We start from the raw sequence: 23394 nt of genomic DNA on the forward strand, positions 1-23394 counted from the left end.
CTGCTCTGAGGTCACGAGTGTGACAATCTCTCTTCAAGGGGCAACCATGTCCTAAACTCTTGGCCTCGCCATAGCTTAATGATAATAAAATCTACACTTTAACACAATGGCAGAGATGATGTAAGTATCAGTCAAGCATGTCAAAAATTGTTATAATCATATTCAAGTACTCCAGCATTCAGAAGAGAACACAAATATAATGAGAAAACAAGAGAGGAGAGGAGCAGAGATGTAAACAATGGAAACAGTAGTGGAATATCTCAAAATGAGAAACACAGAGAAAAGTCTTTAAAATAACTAAAGCCTCAGTGACAACTGGAACAATATGGAGTATTTTAACATCTGTGCAATGGAAGTCTCCAAAAGGGAAGGGAATCAGAAAAATATTTAAAGAGATAGTGGCCCAAACTTTCCTAAATTGGATGAAAACTATCAGCTCAGATTTCTAACATCTCAATGAGCACCAAGATGTTCAATATATATGCATGCACACAGAAACAAATATATTAATATTCAACCCTGAAGAGTGTTTTGTGCATATATATATGTATCCTGTACACAAAAAAAGACATAAAAAGAAACAAAAGAAAAAAGAAAGAGCAGGAGGGAAGAAGGGAGGGAGGAAGGAAGCAAAGAAGGAAGAAAGAACCATCGAGCCTCATTGTCAAATTACTAAAAATAATGACAGAATAAACCTTAAAGTATCCAGAGATGAAAGACACATCACCAATAAATTAACATGAAAATAATTGGATATTTTCAACAGATGCTATGGAAGAGAAAGACTATGAATAACATCTTTAACACCTAGAAAGGTCACATCCCAGGGTACGAGAGGCTATGCATTTTGGGGCTGGGCCAGTGCCCGTGCTGGTTGAAATAATTAACTCAGTGTTCATGTGGAATCGATGCCTGTGAAGGAAAGTAAGACCAGTGACAATGGCTAGAAGGGAAGGGTGGCGGTGGCCCTAACACGATGATTTAGCCTTAAGAAAGTTACAATGCTGAAAACTTTGCACTGAGACATCTTTTCCTACTGTGCTGGAATATATATTTATCATCTTTTTAGAACTATAATGCTTATTTGGGTATGAGTTCTCTGATTAAAAATGGATTACAGGGCCCTGGCTGGGTAGCTTAATTGGTTAGAGTATTGTCTCCAAACACCAAGTTTGTGGGTTTGATCCCTGGTCAGGACACATACAAAAACCAACCAATGAATGCATGGATGAGTGGAACAGCAAGCCGATGTATCTCCCTCTTTCTAAAATCAATCAATAAAAATAATTAGAAAAATGGGTTATAATCTTTCCTCTCTAGGGCTTGATTGCTAGTCTTATAGAACCAAGGATATTATTATTGTCTCGTTACCAAATAAGAATAATGGCCACTCTTATCCATTTCCTTTAGCTGTTAAGTCAGGGTATGATTCAACAAAATTCCAGGGATAACTTGATCACTATGAAATGAAATCTGACTCTGTGTGGTTGGCGTTCCACTGGTTACATCAGATGCTGTTGCAAAGTTCTTTGTCAACAGCAATGAAATACTCAGTCTTGATATCCCCATAGAGAGCAGACCTAATGCTTTTAACCTGGAGCTGTAACTAATGGTCATGTTGTAGAAAAAACTATACCCATATTAAAATAGATACATTGCTCTTGCCTGTAAAGAAGCAAACACTAGAAAACTTATTAAAATAAAGTCATGCCTTAATATTTTGGGGCTCAAGGACTAAGTGCTAATTTATTTCTTCCCCAAATTTGTGGGAAACTATTTCTGTCACCTAAAGAACTCCTTAGGAAATTGGAATCTTGGACTTTGACTCAAGATTTCATCATTGTGTCATATGTTCTAGGTCTTTGGCCTCAGCATGCTTTCCACAGCTGTTCAGCTTTCTGCATAAAGCAGGCCAGTGAACAGTTCTGGAGTCTTAACTAAACTTTTTTTAAAAAAGATTTTATTTAATTATTCTTAGAGAAAGGGGAAGAAAGGGAGAAAGAGAGAGAAACATTGATGTGTAAGAGAAACATCTATGCTTTGGTCCCCAAGCAGGGACCAAACCTGCAACCCAGGCATGTGTCCTGACAGGGAATGGGACCTGTGGCTTTTCACTTTCTGTGGAATGATGCCCAACTAACTGAGCCACACCAGTCAGGACAGAGTCTTAACTAACCGTTAAACACCCCAGAAGAGATGGACCTTACTTGCTACAGTTCCTAAGTACTTTTGTTTAGGTCTGCCATCCACTCCTCATCAGCATGTTTCCAGCATGGAATCTTGCAGAAGCAGAACACCCTCTCTGCATCAGATAATACTCACCAGACAGACCCATTATGGTCAGAGGACAGGGAGCTAATCAAACCTGTCAGAGCTCACACGAGCCATATGTGTGGGTACAAAGAGTTGGGCGGAACGTGAAGGAGAGAAGCCACTTCTGGACAAAAAGAACATGCTGAGCAGATACCCCCACGAATAGGTGTCCTACAATTTTGCTTCTTTCAATCTGGTTTAAATGGTATATTCATTCCTGATGTATTTATTCAGGAGAGCTCTTTGAATATCTTTGTGCCTGACACTGCTCTAGGGTTTGAAATAAGATGGTAAGTGAAACAAAGTCCATGATATCATGCTATTTACATTCTGATGTAGGGTTAGGAGATGGGTGGTACACAATTAAAGACATGAATATACACTTTGTCTCCTGTAAGAATTTTAGAGAAAAAGTTAAATGGGAAACAGGAGAGAGAGGGAGCTGAAGAAACAGCGTGGATGCTGCCTGATAGTTGTGACAAGCAAACCTCCTTAGTGAGATGCTACTTGAATAAAAGACCAGAAGAAAGTGAGGGAGTGACCCATGAGGCTCCTTGGAAAAAGAACATTCCTGGTAAAGAGAATGCATATTAAAATCACCTAAAATGAACAAAACAATATTTTGCTCTCAAGATAAATATGCAGGCACATGTTTTAAAGCTTACTTTTCTTTAGATAATATATAAATTGCATGTAACACTGAATGATGACTTTGCTAACATTTAGATTTGCTAATCCTCAAATTAAATGATACACCGTGTATTCCTTCTTGTATAGGCATGGTGCTTGCTTAAAAGAGCATAAATAGTGTAATATCCATTAGTGTTTGAAGCAAAAACCTATAAAATAATGATAAATTATACAATGCTATCCATAAAAGAGGAATAATATTTCCAACCTCTAGCAGAGATACCTCAAAACACCAAGGGAAAGATGTTTTATACCCTCCAAATTTCTCTTGATTTATACCTGAGCTCATTTTTGTATGAGGAGCCAGTTTACCTTAGTAAGTGAGTCTGTGCTTTTGAATTTATGTTTTGAGTTTCCTTGAATAAATTCCCAGAAGAGGAATTATTGGGTCATAAGGCAGTTTCATTTTTAATTTTTTGAGATAACTCCATACCACTTCCCACAGTGGCTACATTAGTCTTCATTCCCACTGACAGTGCACTAGGGTTCCCCTTTCTCCACATCTTCGCCAGCACTTGTTTGTTGATTTACTGATGACAGTCATTCTGACAGGTGTGCAGTGATATCTCATTGTGGTTTTAATCTGCAGATCTCTGATGAGTAGTGATGCTGAGCATCTTTTTGTATGTCAATAGTTCATCTGTATGTCCTCTTGAAGAAGTGTCTATTCAGGTCCCTTGCCCATTTTTTAATTGTGTTGTTTGCTTTTTTGGTGTTGAGTTTTATAAGTTCTTTTTATAAATTTTGTGTATTAACCCCTTATCAGATGTTTCGAAGAATATGTTCTCCCACTCTGTGGCTTTTCTTTTTATTTTGTTGATGGTTTCCTTTGCAAAACCTTTCTAGTTTGAAGTAGTCCCATTTATTTATTTTTTCTTTTATTTCCTTTGAGGAGATATATCAAAAAATATTGCTATGAGTGATGTTTGAGATTTTACTGCATTTTTCCAGGACTATTACTGCTGTGGGTCTCACATTTAACTCTTTAATCATTTTGAATTTATTATTGTGTGTGGTATAAGAAGGTTGTCTAGCTTCATTTTTCTGCACATGTCTGTCCAATTTTCCCAGCACCATTTATTGAATAAACTATATTTGGCCCATTGTGTGTGCTTGCTTCTTCTGTCAAATATTAATTGACTATAAAGGGGGTGAAGGGATTGAGCGAATAGGAAAAATGGCCGTGGGCAACAGTGTCGTAATTGTGGGGTGAGGACATAAGGCAGATAAATGGTAATGGAAAAATACGATAAAATTTTTTAAAAAATGAAAAAATAAAAATCAAAGAAAAACGAATCTGGTTGGTTGATGACATAGCCATCAGTGTCATGACTTCACCAAGGCAATTAGCAACATCAGTATGGCTTGTGAATTTCATGGACATCTTTATCCTGATTTTCCCTCTTCACAGTGAAGCGCAATGTCCAGTTTACAGTGACAGGCAATTTTACCACGATCTTAGTGTTTAGAAATGAACAGATCATTTATTGAAGAATTGGGGGACTGTGGTATGGATGGTTGTAGTTGTTACATGTACTTGTGACTGTTGGCTGAACACCTTCCCCAGCAAGGTAGAAAGGATATTTGAATTTCCTGCAAGTTTCCCCCAATTCTGCAATGGATTTAGAGTCTCAGAGTGCAGCTGCATTAACACAGTTTTTTAGAAGACTGACAATAAGGAGCACCAGTCACTCAAAGAGTCTGATTAAGATATCTTGGGAAGTAAAAACTTCTGCAGCTGCTGGCACCAATGTCTTTGTTACTATTTTCTAATCTCTTACTAAGAAAGAGATGCCAATATATCTGACAGCTTCCTCTAGTAACTAACTGCTCTGGTAACTGTGTAGACTGATGGAGAATGAGTGTAAAAGGCTGCCTCTCCTTTCATTCCATTTGTTACCCTCATCCCCACCTCTGTTGCTGGATTTTTACCAAGGAACACTTTCACCTTGTTACATCCACTCCTGTAAGTTCTAGAGCAATTGATTTTAAGTTTAGAACACAATAAAAATGCCTATAAGGTTAAAGCAGTTTTTGAGTATAAGACAATATATTTATGCTTTCGTTTTACCAAATAAATATGTTTTAGCAGACACAATGCCAGTTTTACAGATTTGTTCTTTCAGCAAATATGATTTGTAAAAGCACTTTAAATAACTTTTAAGATGAAATAATATCATCAAAGTTAATTTTCATTATCTATCAGTGTTATTAAAACTGTTTAGGGCTACATGAGTAGACCGTATAAAGGCAATAGTACAACTTGAAGCTTATGTCATTACTAAATTTTCAGAATCCCCTTTGTTCTTACAGCAGACATAACCTTACATGTTAGGAAACAAGTTTTAGATTGGTTAATTTTTAAATAATGTAAATGTTTTATTTGTGACTAAGTTATGTCATGTTGAATCTCCTTCCTCTGACTTATAGCTTTCTGGTTTTCTTATAAAATAGGTAACAAGACTTTAATGCCAAAAGAGCAAGTGAATAATACTTACTATGCGGCCAGTTGGTATATAACTACCAATTACTTGAGGATTATTAAAACAGGTAGAATACCCTCTGGCTTTGGTAAATAGTAAAATAAAGAGCAGTTAACTGGGACAGTCGCTGGGTCTGACTTGGTCTCTAGTCAGGGAGCTGCGAGAGAAGGAGCAAGTCATTTGACAACAAAATTATCACCACAGTGACAAGTACCACAGGACTGGCCCAGGTCTCCACCTTCATTAATTGAGATAAGGCTGAGGGGCAAAGAACCACCAATCATTAAACAGAGTATACCTAAGATATCTTAGTAACATATTATTTAATTACAAAAATTTTCAATAAAGAGTTTTTTTAGATTTTTTAAAAGATTTTATTTATTTTTATTATTTTTTAAAAATATATTTTATTGATTATGTCATTACAGTTCTATTTCCCCCTTCATCCCCCCCACCCTGCACACCTTTCCCCCACCACTTCCCGCCTTTAGTTAATGAACACGTGTCTCAAGTTCTTTAGATTATATATTTCCCATACTATTCTTGCCCTCCCCCCTATTTTCTACCTACCATCTGTGCTGCTTATGTTTTGTACCTTCTCCCTCCTTCTCCTCCTCCCACTCCCCTGTTGCTAACCCTCCATGTGATCTTCATTTCTATGTTTTTGCTCCTGATCTAGCTGTCCTCTTAGTTTGCTTTTGTTTTAGGTGTGGTTCTTAGTAACTGTGAGTTTGCTGTCCTTTCACTGTTCATTTTTTTTATCTTCTTTTTCTTAGGTAAGTCCCATATAATAAGGGCTTGGTGATGATGAACTCCTGGAATTTTATCTTATCTGAGAAGCACTTTATCTATCCTTCCATTCTAAATGAAAGCTTTGCTGGATAGAGCAATCTTGGATGTAGGTCTTTGGATTTCATGACTTGGAATACTTCTTTCCAGACCCTTCCGGCCTGTAAGGACTTTTTTGAGAAATCAGCTGACAGTCTGATGGGAACTCCTTTGTAGGTGACTGTCCCCTTATCTCTTGCTGCTTCTAGAATTCTCTCTTTCATTTTAATCTTGGCTAATGTAATGATGATGTGCCTTGGTGTGTTCCTTCTTGGGTCCAACTTCTTTGGGACTCTGAGCTTCCTGGATTTCCTGGAAGTCTATTTCCTTTGCCAGATTGGGGAAATTCTCCTTTATTATTTGTTCAAATAAATTTTCCACTGGTGGCTGTTCCTCTTCCCCTTCTGGTACCCCTATAATTTGGATGTTGGAACATTTAAAGATGTCCTGGAGATTCCTAAGCCTCTCCTCATTTTTTTGAATTCTTGTTTCTGCATCCTTTTCTGTTTGGACATTTTTTTCCTCTTTCTGGTCCACTCCTTTGATTTGAGTCCCAGTTTCCTTTCCATTACTATTGGTTTCCTGTGCATTTCCATTCATTTCAATTAGTTTAGCCTTCATATGTTCCTCTAATTTGTGACCAAAATCAACCAGTTCTGTGAGTATCCTGATCACCAGTGTTTTGAACTGTGCATCTGAAAGTTTGGCTATTTCTTCATCGCTTAGATTTATCGGCTCTGGGCTCTGAGTTGTTCTTGAGCCATGTTTTGATCTGTTCGTGCTTGTTACACGAGGAGGTGTTCACCAGGGCGGGGCCACCCAGGTCGCTGGTTTGTGACACTGTATGTGGGGGCAGGGCCAGAGAGGGACAATGGCGGTCCCCTCTGCCACTTTCTGCCACTGGGGCCTGCACAGTCTGTCTCACTGCTTCACTCCTTCACCAGTTTATCTGAGCTCGACTGCGTGACTTTGGTCAGCCCTCAGTGAGTCCACCGCCCTGCACCCTCAGTGGGCCCGCCCGCATCTCCACACCTGGGATCCGCCTACGGCTGCCTGTGCACCTGGGTTGTGCGCCCCAGTCGGTCTGGTGGATCTTTCCTGCCCGACCCTGCTTTGCTGCTGGCTCTGTCCCTCTTACCGGTGTGGCTGAAGGGTTCGTTGTTGTCAGACTTCCGTGTAGTTCAATTTTCTGTGGTTTGGCTGTGTTTTTGTTGCTAAAACTTTATTGTTTTTAAACTTGGTTGTGTGAGAAGGCCCAGTGCTTCCACCTACGCCTCCATCATGGCGAAAGTCCACTAGAGTTTTTATTTATTCATTTCTGGCGGTCCACTCAGAGGTGGCAGCGGGCTAAGGTCCCCTCCCCAACCCAGCTCTGGGAATCAGTCGGGGGCTCCCTGGGGTCAGCCCCACCCAAGGATCCCTGGGACAGCAGCGAAGGCCATCCTCGGTTCTTTCCTGAGGTTGGTCGCTGTAGATGGGCGCCGGGGCAGGCCCTCAATAAAAAGTTTTAAAGTAAAATCATTTTATGTAATACTAAAGTCTTAGTTCTTTACCATTTTACTATCATAATAGCCTGAGATAAGCTTGTAGAGACTCACCAGTTAGTCATTATCAACCCAAAAAGAATATTATCTTATTGATTATAAAATGTGTTTTTCAAAGTATTTAATTCAGTTTAACAAAATGAATTACCCTATCTGTTTTCAGTTACTGAAGAGGGGGAGTGTTAGGATATGTGACTATAAATTCCCTTCACTGCTTTGCCACTCCCAGTAGTGGGTACAGGGTATTCATTTATAAATGACGGTAACAAACAAAGAGGGGTTAAAAAGCCAGTCACTGATCCCTGGAACTAGTCTCAACCCTGAGATAACAAAGTACACACAATTTTGGGTAGGTTTTTCCAAATACCAATCCTTCTAGTGATAATTTTAAGGATTTTGATCATTGAAGTCAGACTTTAGGATTCAAAATCAACATCCAAATGATATCTGAATGGTCACCGAGTGGTCATGGGAAAGAATGTTGGAGAAAGTCATTAAGAGATTGTTTCTGGCGAGTGCCACGGCAGCGGGCACCTTAACCGCAGTGTTCTGATTTGAATAATCATAATTACGGTTCCTCGACCAAACTTTGTGGATGCACTATGATTCTCGGAGCCATTATACACGGAGATAACATTTTTTAAATGAAGGAAACTGTGCTCTCTCTCATGTCAAGACACGCTGTTTAAACCTGGTGACTTTTAAAATATGAGACACTTTTTTATCGCATTTGGCCTCGGCTGGGTCTTTCCCTCGGCAGACTCTCCTGGTGCCAAGTCTTGAAGTTTGCATGCTCAGGTTGTGGAAGGTGACGCTGTGCTGAGTGCAGCCAGAGTTCAGGTTTCTTAAAATAGGGAAAGCTCTTGCTCTCCTCCCCCTCCCACTTAAAAAATCACTTATGGTTCAACATTATTTGATTTAGGTCAAAACTAAAAATAAAATTCCTCTCAGTTGTGACTAAACAAGGAAAACCTCTCAAAAGCCCCTTTTTAAAAAAAAGTCATAACTGAGTGCAAAGGAGGCTGATGAAGAATGGCTATTGATTTGGAAATTTAACCTTGACAAAGGACCTTCTTCTGGAAAATAACTGCCAATGCTTTCTAAATTTGTGCGCTTCAATTAGCACCTGGCTTTGTTGTTGATTTGCTGGCCTCAGTCAAGGCATAGAGCTTTTAGTTTTTCAGTCTTTGAAACAAGGTGTTGCTTGATTTGCACACATCCTTAAGAAAGTAAATAACCGGCCCTTTTAGAATAAGTATTTTGAGAGTGCTTTCTCATAAATACTGCCATGGTTCAATAAAGCCATCTGCGTGAAAACATTGTGAGGAAAATTAATTATTTTGTTTTCCTCTCACTTCCCTTTCTGATGTCTCTTCTCCCCGACTCAAATCTTCTCCCTGACTCAGGTCTTCTGCCCGGTGGTCTCAGCACCTGGCTGCTCCCCCACTGTCACACTAGGTCCTTCTTACGGAGGGTTGTCACCTATGTCATCAGCAACGTGATCTCAGGATGGACATAGCCTTCTTCCCTCTAGTTTTTCTTTCCAAGGTTTTCCTCTGTCTCTTTTCACTAACTTTAGTCCCAAAGAAAATACACTTATATTACACTCAGCATTCACTCAGCACTTTCCATGGATATTCAGTGTCTACTCTGGGCCAGACACTGCTGTACACATTAAGAAAATGGAGAAATATAAGATGGTAGGTTCCTGCTTCAATGGAGTTTATGTTCTAGAGAGGTGATACCTAAATAAATAAGGGACCAAATGAAAATAAAATGATTTCTAACTGTGATGGTTGACAAGAAGGAGGTAACGATGGGGATAATGAAGTGGTTGGGGTGGGTACATGTTGTGGGGTGGTGGGTGATGGAGGCAGTGTATGAGATAGGCAAGTCAGGGAAGACCTCCCTGAGATATTTTCCTCCTTAGATTTAAAGGTCGAATGAAAGCCAGTTGAGGGAAGAGTCAGTCAGGAGAGAGCACAGCTCAACCTGGTCTAGGACCATTCCCGAGAATGGTCCACCTGTGGTAGAATGATGTGCAATGGGATGAAAAGGTAGGAGGGAGCCTACTTTTAAAAATATCCTGAAGCCATTAGAAGATGTTTGGATGTTGTTCTAAGAGCAATGAGATGGTATTATAAAATCAGTCGTTTGCTCAGTTCTGAAATATTGTTTTGCCCTGACAGAGTATGAACCAGGAACATGTGTTTATTGGCAGTGTAATTCCATGACAAGCTTAGCGGTTCTGCAGTGAAAAAAATTCAGCCACATGTAAAGTTGTGTCTCACACTGAGGTCAAAGGGAGACTTCTGAGAGTGTCTCTCCAGATCTCATTGGTCAGGCAAGGACCTCTTCTGCCTAAATGTAAAGTGGGCCACGGACAGTTTTTTTCTTCACAGAAGCTACGGTTGGGGAGTAATTTGGGAAATCTGGAAGATGCATTGATTTCATAAGTAATGTTTGTGGTACCCATACGACCTGGAAAAAGTTGCATAAGTTTTTGAAATTTTGAATTTATTCATTTGGAAAATGTGGTATTCTCAGTGTGATGAACTATAGGTTAATATTAATCAAGTCACAGAAATAAATAAGAAGAGGAAACTTCCTGTTCTTATGATATTTTCAACCAAGAGAGTCTATGTATAAATCTAACCAGAAGCAAAGTCTTATTGAAAGTACATGGTAAGATGGGTTATATGTGTTCAATGTTTGCAATTATTTTTGAAAATTTTCCAAGCTCCAACCAACTGCATCACATCTCCCATCTGCACAATAGCTCTGTGTTAATAGCCCTTTGTAAAATCATTTCCCTAGATTTTACCTATTTATTTTCATACACTATAGGCAAACAGTATCCACAGGAAATAAAAGAGAAATCATTGGACACACGACTGGTTTATAGGTGCAAAACCTGGGTTGTCACAGTGTCTTATGGTCAGAAAGGCACCACCCTGCTGTAATCATCTTGAAATGCTTAATACATTTTTCTCAACTGTGTATTTTTTTAAAGATTTTATTTATTTATCTTTAGAGAGGAAGGGAAGGAGAGAGGGAGAGAAATATCAATGTATGGTTGCCTCTCTTGTGTCCCCTGCTGGGAACTGGCCTGCCACCCAGGCATGTGCCCTGACTGGGAATCGAACCACAATACTCTGATTTGCAGGCCCGCGCTCAATGCACTGATCAACTTTGTATTTTATGAGTGAAATTTGATTGGGCAATGAAGCATACATATTTTTTTCTTTTTTAAAAATTGTCTACTAATCTCTAAAAATTATAAAGTTTGTGCTGATTGGATGAATTGCCCATATGACCAACTTTCAGGTACGTGATAAGCTCCCAAGGTAGGTGGCAGGACAGTAAGCTGCAAGTCAAATATTTTCTTTCCTGTAAATTATGGTAAAATGTCTTAAAATCATTATTTTCCCCAAAGTTGTGTTACTAAAAGCTCAAACTTTTTAAGCCAATGTTGCAAACTAAAGGTCAGTAGGTCAAGCTCAGCCTGCAATTATGTTTGACCAGTAAACATAATTTGTTTGACCAGCACAGAGGTTCAGAAAATGTGAACTCACGTTCTTTTAATTGGGGCCTAAAGTTCCTGGAAGGCAATGGTCCAACCACTTAATTATCTTTCATAAGCCAGTTACACAAATTGGTTTACCCTTTCTGGTGTTCGTGAGCCTTAATGGTGATTTCCAAACTTTCCAATGCTGTAGGGCTCATTTAAATGGATTGTTAATTAGCCCTAGCCCCAGAGTTTCTGATACAATAGGACTGCCTAGGACATTCTAACTAATTTCTAGGTGATGCTGGCCTTTCTAGCCCGGGAAGCACAGTTTGAGAACCACTGGTCTAAGATAGTAACTGCCATCCCTGCTACTTGCTTTTAACCACGGTAACATCACCTGCTCATCCATAAACAGAGTATGTAAACAAAGCATATATACTTTAATTAGTCAAGCTAATTGAACAGAAAACTTAGCTGAGACAGCATGTATTACCTGAAGCGATGAGAGTCTGACATTTTGTCTCTCCTGCTGGAAAGCTCTCCTGTATTCACTCCATATATCACAATCCGATTCCAGTGCCCTTTGTTCTTTTCCTAACGTGCTTTGCTTTTTTCCCCAAAATAGTAAAACAGCTTTAACTTGTTGTACAGTTGTGTCTCCGTCTGTAGCTATCAACTTCAGTGAGGTAATGGAAGAAAATGGTTGGGACACGTGATGATGGATTCACATTGGACAGGCCCTTATCTGACCGTCAAGCGGCTGTGAGTGCCTGCAGCCCAGGATGCCGAGCTTTTCCTGGATGTTTAAGAGCTCAGCGATGTCCCTAAAACATAGGCAACTCTCCGCGGGAAGCCCTGTGGCTCTAATCATTCCAGGACGATACAGAGTCCGCCCTGGAATCATTTTCCTCGTCCTTGTCCTCTCTGAGACTTAGCATGTCAACTCACTCAGACAAGGTCACCCAGTGGTCATAATCAGCCACCAGCTCCTACAACCCACACCTTTCAGAGGACCTGTGACACAGCAGTGTGCTGGCTCAACTGTTCTTTCTAAAGCCAATGTGTTCTGAATCCCTCTTCATGCCTGCTTTCCTTTTGTTTAATAACTTTGCTTAGGCAATGGAATGGGAGATGACCATAAAAGAAATTAGCATCTTAATTTTTCCATTTTTCATTGATTTTCTTTCTTTTATGTGTGGGGAATAGTTAGAGGGGAATTATTCATATGCTTTTATTTGAAGCACCAGTGGAAATTTCTCTAAAACTTGTCTTTAATGGGTTCATTAATTTTACTTATTCTTTGGGCCATCATCAGGCCCAACTACAGTTCATTTAGTTCTTATATTCAGATCATTCATTTTCCATAATAATGAGAGATTGTAAGAATGTGAGTAAATTAAACCCACAGCACTGTAGTTGTGTGCGTGCCTCTCTGCTTCTCCAGACTGCAGATCGCTGGAGCTGGAAAGGATGTCTCATTTATCTTCGTCCCACCCAACAGTGAGGGGAAAGTTGCTCTGTGTTATAGCAGATATTCAACAAAGGTAGGTTAACTTGAAATGACTCCCTCCGTACACACACCTCGCTGCTTCATTTTTTCATCTGTTAAGAAGGGATAATGATTTTGACCTCACAGTTTTCTCAGAACGACTGAATGAAATAATATGTATGAAGCACTTAGCTCCGTGACAAGGAATAAGTGAGCATTCCACTTACGTTGGCTTTTAATTCTTGATAGCTGTTTTTACTGCTTTTTTAATATTATTTGTATCGTTGGTTTCAAACTCTCCAATGGTAAGTGCTTTAATGAAAGGGTTATTTTATTGCAAATTGACCCTGGTTGCCTTCTGCCTTCCCTTCTCGTGACCAGTGTTTTGTTATTTCTTTCATACCCTTGTGATCTCGATTAGCTTTAAATCCAGACATCAACGAAACCCTCTAACCTGCAGCACAGCCTCAAGGTCTGGGGCTATAAAGTTATGGCTATGTGACAATTCAATTCTCTTTTATCTGAAAGTTTAGTTCGAAGATAATGCCAGAACAAGAATCAGACGACCTGGGCTATATTCTACTTTCTTCCTTCTTATGGTACAAACCTTTTTGCTTTTTCTGGGGACCAAACCTGTCACCTGAAAATGAAGTGATCTCTTTCATAGAAATAATGCTGACTACAAGGACTCATGAATTTTCTTTCCAGGGCTGCCCAAATCCTGCCCAGGTTGTACACTGCACAACTCAAGGATGCACATCCACAGACTCCGTAACAGGGCCATTTCTTCTGTTGTTCATCTTTTTGTCCGTGAGGATGGGAGTTTCTTTGGTAGCCATGCTGCTCCTGCCCTGACATGAAGAAGCATGACCTGTTCCACAAATTATTTGTGCACATTAGCAAAAGCAGGCAAGAGAACAAGGAGGGCATTAACCATACAGAATGGATTTACTTTTACTTGCCGTTACTACCACTTAATCTTTAAATGGACTGCCTTTTTGGGATTCCCTAAGATTGAGAATTTATATGCAGCCATAAAGACTGTTCAGGGAAGGATTATAAAACTGAAAATATTACCAAAATTCTCATTCATCTAAACACAGCTTTTTATTTTTAGGGAAAGAATCGAATCACTCACCTTTACATGCATATATATCTAGTAGATACAAGAAAGTCATCTCTATGTGTTAGACGCTTGTGGTCCTTCCCATGCAGGAGACTGTGGGGCTGCATTGTAAGTGCAGACCAGCACAGCTGTTAGCAATAAGGGGCTGTCTATGGAATTCAGGACGGAGGCCAGATTCGCCTCTGTCGCACATCTTTTTTAAGCACACGATTCCATATTTCACTTTTCGACTTAATTTCGTGGAACTCAGAAATTGCTACAGGAAAAAAAAGGCATAATAAACTCTTGCTATTCACTGGAATGGTGCCAACGGAAAATTAATGGACTTTTGTGTAATTATTGAATCGTCTCAATTGATGAATTGTTGAGCGCTCTGGGATTTCATACCGAGAGACCCATATGGTTGCAGAATCTTAAAATTGGTAAATGCCTCAGACATCATCCCATCTGTATTTGACCCAGTTTAAGCCTTCCCCCCAGCTTCTCTTGGTCCTGCCTTTTGCCCCTGCCATGGCCAGCATCAGGTTATCACCGTTCTACTGCTGGGTCTGTGCCTGGGTCTACTTCCTGGGGCTGGTCTTCGGTATGGCCCACTCTGCTGCCCTGCTGAGCTACACAGGCACTGGGATCTTAGTGTAACCCCACTGCACCCACATGGGCCATGCTTCTTTCGTCCACTTCTGGGCTTGAAGAATCCATGCAGTGTGAGGTCCGGCATCCCTAGGGCATCCCAGAGGGACTTGAGTACCTGAAAGTTTGGGAGACATTCGCACACCTTAAGGCAAACTTTTACTAATGAGAAGTAAGAAACACAAAGAGGTTTATTCCTCCCTCCCTCCCTCCCTCCCTCCCTTCCTTTCTCCCTTCCTCCCTTCCTTCCTTCCTTGCTTCCTCCCTCCTTCCTATTTCCTTTCTCCCTTAGATGGACTGACCAGAGATCTAGAGACATCATCTCCCTTAGACTCTTCATGTCTAAGTCACAGCCTGTGCTTTTCTTTTAAAGCTTGTAGCCAGTTCAGCAGTTCACAACCTCTAATTTGTTTCCTTCCTTTTCTGCCTGCACCCCTCACCCTTGTTGAGTTGCCATTGTATTTCCCAGCCCTCATTCCCCCCACCCCCAAAACATTACAGTGTAAGTTTCACATTAGACTCTGTTTTTCCAGAACCTGGACTATGCCACATTTTAAAATCCTTGTCTATGGGAGAGGAAACAGAGATCCAGAACAATTAAATTATATTCCCATGGTCAAAGATTGTAAAGTACATTTTTTGAAAGTTCATTTACTTTTCTCTCCTTATCAAATGTCTATAAAAAAACCATCCTGTTATTGACACCCAACTTAAGCAACCATCTCCCCACATTCCCTTGCCGCCCGTTATAACTCATGCTGATCAATATCTGTTGAATACAATATGTGCTTTTAGTTTTGCCTTTATTTGCATTTTTTCATCTCACCATTTCAGATAGACTATACCTTATCTTTCTTATCTCCATGCAAACTAGTAAGTTCCTTGAGAGCAAGAAGCTCATTTTGATTTTTTTTTATTCCCCAGATTTCTGAACATGCAGAAGGTCATCCAAGAGGTGTTATAAAGAGTTCTGCTACAGTTGAGGCGGAACTAGACCTTCCTTCAGGGACATGCACAAACACAGCAAGACTGCTGAGAAACCCTCCAAGGCAACCTGCTACATCCCAAAGGCAAATCCTGCTTATATTTCTGTAGTCCCACAGGTTTTGCAACACTTTTTCTCTAACATCTTTCCATCTGGACTTATTTTTTTTCTATCTTAGGCTAATTTTTTAATGAAAATTATATTCCCTCCAAAATCTATACCTTTTATGAATATATGCTGCTTCCTTTTGACCTTCAGAAAACTCACAAAATGTTGTATTTTGCTAAATGCCTTAAAGGTATACATTCTCAATTAAGACATTGCATGGAATACATGTTTATGATAATTAAAGGCAAATTTATTACACAATATAAGGAAAAGACAGCTGATTACAGCAGAAAAACTAATAAATTCAGGATGAGTAGTTCTACTTTTAAATCTTAAAGTTATAATATACTTGTATAAATACCAGTTTTCTGTTTTGCAAAATAACCCTAATCACAGTACTATGCAAGAAACAACAAAAATGCAATTAACAATTGCCAAAAGTGAAATGAATGCAATACCGTCAAGTCAAGCACAGCTCTTTGAATTAATCAAATACACAAGTGACAAGTTACAAGATCACTATGGGGCATTTGACAATTTTGGGGTTTTCCATACCTTGAAATATATGACTTTACACTATAGACCATCATTCTCCCTGTTTATCCTTTTTCTTCTTTGAGGAGCCTTTGCAAGGGCTTTATGGCACCCTCCATCTATGAATCCTGGACTCATTCCCTTATTTTCCTTCTTCAGTAAAATCTACTTCTGGGGGGAAAATGACCTGTCATAGGCAATTACAGTAAAGTGATGTCAGAAAGCATGCCTTCCCACTCCACGATCATCTGAATCATTCCAAGCCATGTCAGTCAAGGTGGTCTGCACAGATTTAGACTTCTGTCGTTGTGAACAAAGGAACCAGAAGACATTTAATAAAGGCCCTCTGTGAGACAACCGGGAAAGAGAGGTCGTTTTGTAGGACTGGCCATTTGTACTGGATGCATAAAAGGCCTAGGATTGAGGTCGGTTTTTGTACTTCCTGTATAATAATGTGTCCTTAGAACTCTTTCTCTCCTACCTATTGTTATGTCTTGTGTTTACTCACTCTGTCACCTGGATTAAAGAAAGTGTCAGCCCTCAGCTTTCTGTCTCCAATTTTTCCAAGGGTAGCAATTCTGAATTTACTGATCCAGAATTACTATTTGTTCTTTGCAGGGCTCTCCCATCTAAATGTGTTCATTTGCTCTTCATGGCCTCTTCAAACAGCTCTTCCCAGCAGAAGCAACATTTACAACCCATTCTTGTGTATACCTTTTATCTAGCAAAAATTTTCAAATAAAACTGGTTTTTTCAGTGTTAACCATGTGCAAATGCTCATTCCAACTTGGTCTTGAGCCTATGATTTAGTCTTAACATTTGTTAAGACTATGGAACTGTGGCACACCATAGAGTGCCATAGAGTTTATACCCTTGGAAAATAGTAAAAATGATTTTCTTTAAGGGTGATTTTTTTTCTATCTAGTTAAAGAGCACATTTAATTTTCAAGTTCTTGTTAAAAGATTGGAGCTAATTTTAAATATTCTGAAAACTGAGTTACCATTATACTATACATAAGCATGCATTAAAAAGAAGAGTACATAACATTTGCCAAACTATTAATGTGTACCTTAAAGATGGAATATATAAGGCTGTATATAGGTTGGTGAATATTAAAACAACATTTATTGCAGGTTTTTTTCATTTTATTTTATTTTAATTGTTGTTCAAGTACAGTTTTCTGCCTTTTACTCCCATCAAATGGAAGGGAGTTGAGCTCCATTTTCATAATTTGTAACTTTTTTCTATCATACTACTTTCTTGAAGATATTCATTCCTGGAGATGGTAGTAATTAAATTTCAAGAATTCACATATGAAACTAGTACTGTTACAGAACAAGAGGTCCAAGGGGGGGCAATATTTGGCCCACCTAGGAATGCCAAAAACTGCTATAGAACAAGGACAGAATACTAATGGGCTCTTCTGTCCGCCGCCAATTGGAAAGACATCTGTCAATGCCAGAGATTTGTGAAAAAAAACTTCCATAAGTTTTTTTAAAAAAAATGCCCCCTCTCCCCCAAGCCTTTTTTCCACATTCCCTTAAAATAAAGAAAAAAATACTTAATGCACCGAACAAAAGGACCCTGCAGGAACGTGCGGTCCACACAAGCCCCGCTCCACCAAAAGCATGTGGCTTTCTTCTTCACCTGGCTGCAGGGATCTCCATTCTGGCAAAGCTGCGTGGTTTTCCCTTTCACCTGGGAAAGAGGGGGTCTGCACTCTGCCAAAACCACGTGGCTCCGTCTTTCACCTGGGCAAGAGGGGACCCTTACTTTGCTGAAATTGCGTAGCTCTCCCTTTCATCTGGCTGCCACGTCTAGGTTACTCCCTTCTCCCTGGTTCAAAGCATGGCCACCGCTATTTAACATATCTATGAAGCCAGTTAAAGGTTATAGATATGTTAAATAATCATTCTAGAGGTTAGCTGCAAAACTGTTGCTATGAAAAACAGCTCTCAATGGCCTGGGCTCTATTTGTCCCTTCCCCCTGGGGCGGGGGCGGGGGGGGGGCGGTTGGTGAGGACATCTTAATATTTCCTGGACACCCTGAACTCTGGACCTCATCCCAAATTCTTTTCTGGGGCCCCTCCTTGGCTGCACCCTGTATCAGTATTATTATACATTGGTAGAACTTCAAGCTTCCTTATATGAAAAAGTATGTTAATGACAAAAACCAATAATTTTCTCTAGCCATTAAATTACTACATTTATTATGAATAAATTTTTAGATTTGTTCCACTTTCTTTAATAACCATATCCTATGTTTTATGTAATTTTCATTTCCAATACTAGGATTAATTTTATTTCATCACATATTAATAATTTATACTTTCTTACTTAATGTTCCTTTGATTTTTTCTTTATTTTTACAAAAATTACTTGGCTAACTTTATTGTGGAGTATCCTTATGACTTCCAACATAAAAACCTCAATGACTATAATGAGAATAGTTATGTGTTTAAAATAATTTCAATGTTTCAATCTTTACTTCTGAGGAGAAAATGTTGACATTAAAAATCATTTCCATACATGTCTAATTTCTGCAATTAGGGGTAAAGTGAAATACTTCTGCCAACTTTTTCATTTCCTTTTACATTCCAACTTCATTTCCTTCCTTAGAAATAGATTTCAGTGTGTTAATCCTGTTTAATCCCTATTTAAGGGTGTTAAGTACAGTCATTGTCTTCTCTTAAATGTATCTTTCTAATTCAATTGCAGTCAGTTGCTCATTTAAATAATTTCACTCTTGCTCTCAGAGACGAAATAGTGATGTTTGGTTTTATTTATGTAGAAAAAATAAAAATAGTAACAAATGAACCACTTATATTTTTATGTACAAGACTATGTGCCTTTGTAATCTGTGCAATCAAGATAATATCATTAGGGTGACTGGATTAGATTTCCTGGATTGAACAAAGAAAAACATAACGATTGAATTATGAGATAGACATTCCATATGGCTGAATAACCATATGAGGCAGGGTGCATAGTCCGTAACTTTTAAAAGAAAATATCTGGTGCTTACTCTTCATTTGGTTTAAAACAATGTAACATCTGTTATTCAGACACCAGCTAGGTGTTTCTGTTTATATTTTTTTAGATCTAAAATAATTCATAACATCACCCAAGAGAATTCCTCTCAGTTATATTTGTCACTCTTGATGCTTATGTTATTATTTGATTTTGAATAGTCCTGAAGAGTAGATTGAGAAAACACAATATCATTGGCTTGTGTTTTATTCTAATTTGATCATGTAGTCACTTGTGGTCAAATAATTTTTAATAAAGTGCTCATAATAGCAAGACCATTGGCAGTTTTGGAAATTAGTCTTATAAGTAGTTTTATAATATTATGATAAATTTCTAAGATTTATTCTTAAAAAATAAATACCTTTTGTATCACATGTGTTTGGTTTTGAAATATGTTTTAAAAGGGTCTTTTAAGATCTGGCAACTTTCTAACTCTCACAGTTTCTAACTTTCACAGTTTTTAATAAAATAGTATAATGTTCATTTAAAAAATCATTCCTAAATTTGACTGACTGAATAATTCTGTAGTAGCTCTCAAATGTGCATGGCAATAGTAAAGAATTCTGTTGTTCTTCAAACTTTCTGAATCAACTTCCTATGAATAAGTTGTATTTCCCACAGAGATGTTTAAATTTAATTTCTAGCTCCCTTAAGTAGAGAGGGTCGATAGGGAGTGGAGTGGAGGTGTGAAGGAGAGACTTAAAATAAAATTAATCCAAGTATTAAGAAGCCATATTACACGGCAGTCACCAGAGAATGATTTCTCAGCACCATTTACTGGTTCAGTGTTTTGGTCATTCATTTATCAGTCACATGACCCTATAGAGCACCAGGGATACACAGGGTCCAGCAGAAGTAAGGCCTGCTTGAGTATGGTTGGTAGGGTGATAATATGGGTGTATTAATTTATAGTTTTAATTTGAGCATTTCACCTAAAATGTCATATGGTGTGCTTGAGTGTGATATTGTTATGTTGTAGAATTGTTACCGAACAAGAGGTCCGAGGGAGGGGCAATACAATATTCGGCCCACCTAGGGATGCCAAAAACTGCTATACAACAGGGGCCCCTCCCAAAAACAAAATACTAAAATCTACTGGGCTCTTCTGTCCACTGCCAATTGGAAAGACATCTCTCAATGCCAGAGATTTGTGAAAAGGAAACAAAATGTTTACTTAATGCTATCCAGGCCTAACGCCTCCACTAAAATAGCAAAGTCCTTTAGGTTGTACACCTACACCCACATAGCACTCCCTTCTCCCACTGTCCCAACTCCGGGTACAGTAAATCAGGAAAAGACCACACGTCCCTTTTTCAGGCCGCTGGCAACATCAGCTGTGTCACTGTGCAGGATGTCGAGTTAATCCAAAGTACTGTGGTACCCTCTCATGGTCCACTGGCAAGAGTCCTTTGTACCCAGTTCCAGTCAAAGTCTCTCCTGCTTTTTCCAGGCCACTCGGCCAAAGGGGGCACCCCAAAGCTGCGTGGGCCTCTTCTACCAAAGCTGCAGGGGTCCGCAATCCACCAAAAGCATGTGTCTTTCTTCTTCACCTGGCTGCAGGGATCTCCATTCTGCCTCAAACGGCATGGTCCTCTCCTCACCTGGGCAGTTCTCCCCTCGTGTCCCAGAGCCAGTCTTTTCCAAGCTCTCACACAGGCCTTCACTCAGGAGCACAGCCCCTGTCCCAGCCACTCCCTTCTCCCCCGGCTCCAAACTTGGCCACAGCTATTTAACATATCTATGAAACCAGTTAAAGGTTATAGATATGTTAAATAATCATTCTAGAGGTTAGCTGCAAAACTGTTGCTATGCAAAACAGCTCTCAATGGCCTGGCTCCATTCGTTTCTTCCCCCTGGGGGGAGGTGTGAGGACATCTTATATGTCTCTCCAATATTTCTATACACTTTGAATTCTGGACACCATTCCAAATCCTTTTTTGGGCCACCCCCCCTTGGCTGCACCCTGTATCAGAATTACATACTTATGATTTTTTAATAAAAGATTTTCTAATAAAAAAAAGGGTGTTGTTTGTGCCAGACACTTATCTGCCTACTATCAGCACATTTGTGATTAAAAGGTAACAGTTCGTGGTCTTTAAGCTAAAGAAGTTCACAGTCAAAAAGGAGTATTCCCTACCTACAGAGATAAAATCATATGACACCATTTTAGAACTTAATGCAAAATTTAAATTCTTCATAAAATTATTAACAATTAAAAATTGAAGATATGATAGCTGTAGAGCAAGGAATATTTTAAAATCAAAGCTAACAAGGAGAAAGTACAGAATATGGAGTGAGGTTTAAAATATAGACTGAGCTCATTTAGAAAACAGGGTTATTCTAATCAGCTTTGTAAACCAATTTATGAGATGAATCAACTTAAATAAAAAATTCTTAGACTTTTACTTTAGCTTTTACTTCCAGAATATTTCTCATTCATGCTTCATATAATTACATGCTTTAAACATGACCAAAAAGCATTTATACAAGGTTTGTCTGGAAAAAGTTCAGTTATTGTTAATATAACCAAACCATTTGCACAACATCAGTATAATTTGGCAGTCAAGAAGAGTGGACTGGAATGCTCATCAGTGAATAATGATAACTTCACTGTACTAGTCAGTGGGGGCGGTAGATGCCATTGAATGAGCATGTGTACTGTGTGGTCATCACATTCAAAATGACTGAGTGAGTAGAGCAATGAATCTGCATCCAGTTTTGCATTGAGCTTGAACATTCCTCTGTGGAAACTATTCAGATGATTCAGAAGGCCGCAGGTATGGACAACTGGTGACTGGCGACTTCATCTGGACAACTCTTTTTGCAACTCTTTTGCAGAGTTTTTTGGTGAAACATCAAATCACCCAAATGACTCAGCCCCTCTACAGCCCATGTTTGGTGCGCTGTGACTTCTGGCTTTTCCCAAAACTAAAATCATCTTTGAAAGGGAAGAGATATCAGACCATCATTGAGAGCTTCAGGAAAATACAATGGGGCAACTGATGGCAATTGGAAGAACTGTGTGAGGTTTCAAGGTGCCTACTTTGAAGGGGACTGAGGTGTCTTTGTTCTATGTACAATCTTTCTTGTATCTTGTATCTGTTTCAATAAATGTGTCTGTTATTATGCATGGTTGGATACCTTCTGGACAGACCTGATATACCTAAAAATAATAGTGACTTAATAAATCACCTATTTAATCAGCTTTTAATAAAAAAATCATTCTTATAATTATACTTCCTTTTTTCTCCTGTTGGTTTATTGAGACAGGTTCCAAAAATAGTCTACGCTTTTCATTTAGTGGCTAGTCTCTTAAGTCTTTTTAATTTATAGGCTTTTTCTTTCATTATTTTATTCTTGCAAATTGCTTGTTGAAATAATCAGGATTTTTTGATCGGTAGAGTTGTCCTGTGTCCCAGATTTTGCTGATTGCATCTGGTGAAGTCATTAATATGTACTTTCTGCAAGTTAGTAGTAGTTAGACCCATATCTGTTCAGATTCAGGTTCAAGTTTTGTGGCCGGAATCCTCCATAGATGGTCATGTTCTTTTGTCAAGAGGACATTATGTTTGGTTGTTGCTCTTTTTGTGATATTAGGATCCAATGATAATCATTATGTAGTTACATTATTTCATTAGAATTTAATAACATGGCCATTTTTCTAATTCAGTTATTCCTTTAGTCTGTGTTAGTTATACTCTTTTTATAAAGAAATTTGCCACAAACTACTTGTTCAGTCTGAGGTGCATCCTATACAGGAAAAGGACATGACGAATACCTATTTTTTCTTTATTAATCAGTTAGCAGAAGAGAGCGTTTGTTGCTGAGCATCTTCCAAATGTGGTAAACTACTTTTTCCCTTAAATATCATCAAGAATGCATGGATCTTAGCATACTGGATGACTAGAATTCACTGCGGCTTTTATTAAATTTAAGCTCAGTATAGCCTGGGAAATTTCAATTATTTCCTTTGTTGTTTGGACAAAAACCTAGTAGTCTCTAACAGTCTCCTTGCTTTCTGGTAAAACAAAATGTTCTAGGTTCTTCTCACGCGTTTCCCGTCTGAGACCTTGATCAGCTATTGTCCTCCCCCCAAAAAACCCTTGTTTACCTTTAATGGGA

This window comes from Artibeus jamaicensis, unplaced genomic scaffold (assembly GCF_021234435.1).
Source record: "Artibeus jamaicensis isolate MK-2021 breed Jamaican fruit bat unplaced genomic scaffold, CSHL_Jam_final scaffold_474, whole genome shotgun sequence".
NCBI classification, from domain to species: domain Eukaryota; kingdom Metazoa; phylum Chordata; class Mammalia; order Chiroptera; family Phyllostomidae; genus Artibeus; species Artibeus jamaicensis.